The 2,489-nt window shown below is 56.0% G+C and overlaps 1 pseudogene; it reads right to left on the reverse strand.

Annotated features, from left to right (window-relative positions):
* Positions 1 to 1,436: 1,436 nt before the first annotated feature.
* On the reverse strand, positions 1,437 to 2,420 carry LOC119324661 (annotated as a pseudogene).
* Positions 2,421 to 2,489: the final 69 nt, after the last annotated feature.

The raw sequence follows: 2,489 nt of genomic DNA on the forward strand, positions 1-2,489 counted from the left end.
GGAGGAGGACCTGCGGGTCGGAGCGGCTTGATGGCGGGGCCATGGCGATGGACCTGGTCGCCGGTGGCTTGCCGGAGATGCGCTCGCTGCACGGGGTCCTGGTGCTCCGGTGGCTCGCGGTCGCCGGAGGCGTGGAGACGAGCAGAGGCGGGAGGAGACGGCTGCCTCGATCCAGATCAGATCGAGTGCTGTGGGAGGCTCTCTGGGCCGTCGGATCTGAGATCTGGCGGTCCAGATCGGGTGGGGTTTGGCTGGAGGATCTGGCCAAGTGGAGGCAGGGGACTGGGTGTGTGTGGATTGCGAGGAGAGCGGCGGCGGCTGCGGGATTGGAGCGAGTTGGTCTGCCTAGGGTTTAGGTTAACTAGAAATGGAATAGGGGAGGCCTCTCTATATAGTAGGTGGATGATAAGAGGGAGTATGAGGGTAATCTGGACCCTTCGATAACGACAGAGCGGGTCGGGTTCGGGCAAGTCCCGGACGCGCGCGCGAGGGGGGTCTGAGAGCTGGCAAGAGGGGTTAGGTGGCCACGGTCAAGAGGCTAGCAAAACCCGATTGGTCTCGGAACGGTCAACGAAAGCAAGGGAGGGGGGGACGCGGCAACTACGAGCGGATGCAAGTTTTAAAAACAATGATGGCAACGAGTGTCGATGCAATGCGGATGATGCAATGATGAAATGCAAGACATGAACAAAATGCAAAAAAAAACCAACCACCGAGGAAAATAACATATAGCATCTCCGGAAATGGCAAGAGTCGGAGTTACGAATATGGAAAGTTGTATCCGGGGCGTTACAGCCAGCCCTCCGCCGCCCCGGCCATCCCTCCACCGCCCCACCACCACCCTGAACCCTAAGATAGATATTCAGGTAGCCTCTCCGGCGAGCCCCCCCTAAAATGGACTGACCCAAAGTCGGATCAATCAACTGAAGTGTAACTAAATCAGATATTAACTCGATTAATAATCAAGAAAGGAAGAAAGAGAGAGAGAGGTAGGGTAGGGGAGATAGATATGGAAGAGGATCACGCGTGAGGCGAGTGCTGCCTGTTCTCACCTCTTTCTTCACCTCCCCCACTCTGAAACTCAATGTTGATGAACCCACACCCTGAACGACACGACATGAATCTAGCTACCAGCGGAAAGAAACGCGGTACCTCATATTCTCCTAGGACCCCATGCATCATGATTAATTGCAATATGTGATTGCTTTCACGTCTTGCTGAGACTCAATGGGCACGAGCGACAGGAGAGGATTGAAGCGATAAGAGATGTTCCGATGCTGGTTCATCGCCTGTTTGGCATTAGCACTGCCGAACTATGTAATCCATTTCGAGCTTGTTCAATTTGACCTGGAAGTGTTTGCCAAAAAGACAATAGGGAAGCTGCGGAAGTAGATCAAGTTGTATATGTAAACCGGCTTGTGACGACTGCGATCGAATTCAACTGTTAATTATACGTCGGGTCTGTTAATTAATCTAGTACACATGCATGTGCAAGAATCAGAGGGTGTTTGTTTCCAGGGACTTTTTGGGACTTTTTGGTGTAGGGACTAGAAAAAATCCCTAGCAAACCAAACATGGTGGGACTTTTTTGGAACTTTTTGCTAAAAGTCCTTAGAAACACCTCCTTGAGAGTCTTTTTCAAAAAGTCCCAGAAACTGAAAAAAGTCCTAGGACTAGAGAAACAAACACCACCTCAGAAGAAAAACAAAGGCCGAAATGGTAAGCAATATTCCACACTAATCACCTACTGCCTCTCTCATGCATCTCCGTATCTCTGCGCCTCTCTGTACGTGTGGTGTACATGTGCGTCGTATGGACAGATGGACTTCTACCCACTCGGCGCTCGCGCGCTCCGGTGCTCACAGTCGCCATGCACGCGCACGCACGCACGAAGGGCCGCCGGCGCTCGATGATCCGTCGGTCGATCAGGAGGTAACCTTGGCGCGGGTGCACGGGGCGAAGGAGTAGCCGTGCTGCTGGTGGCTGCCGGCCTGCACGTGCACGCGGTGCGAGGACGAGGAGTGCGAGTGCGCCGTCTCCCGGTCGACGAGCGCGCGCGGAGGCGGAGGAACTCGTCGACGGAGCAGGGCAGCCAGAGCGGGCCGGCCGAGCTGTAGCCATACGTGTCCCGGGCCGCCTCCAGCAGCCGCTGGAAGAGCGGGTGGTAGAGGTAGGCGATGGGGATGACGAACCGCCGGAACCCGTCGCCCTGCTGCTCCGCCTGGGCCTGGCCGACCCGCACGGCCAGCCACCCCTTCTTCACCTTCCCCTTCTTCTCCGCTGGGTCCCCTTGCATGATGATGGCAGCTCCCTCGCCGGCGGTCCAACTGCAGCCGCGCTCTCGCCGTTGCTGCCGCCGGGATGCTACTTGCTGCTGGATAGCTAGCTAAGGGCCTAGAGCCGAGCGAGAGGTGTGGGTGTGTAGGTGTGGTGTGGTGTGCTTCGCGGCACTCGCGGTGGTTTTTATAGGACTGCTTCTGCTTGGCTCG

This window comes from Triticum dicoccoides, chromosome 6B (assembly GCF_002162155.2).
Source record: "Triticum dicoccoides isolate Atlit2015 ecotype Zavitan chromosome 6B, WEW_v2.0, whole genome shotgun sequence".
Lineage (NCBI taxonomy): Eukaryota > Viridiplantae > Streptophyta > Magnoliopsida > Poales > Poaceae > Triticum > Triticum dicoccoides.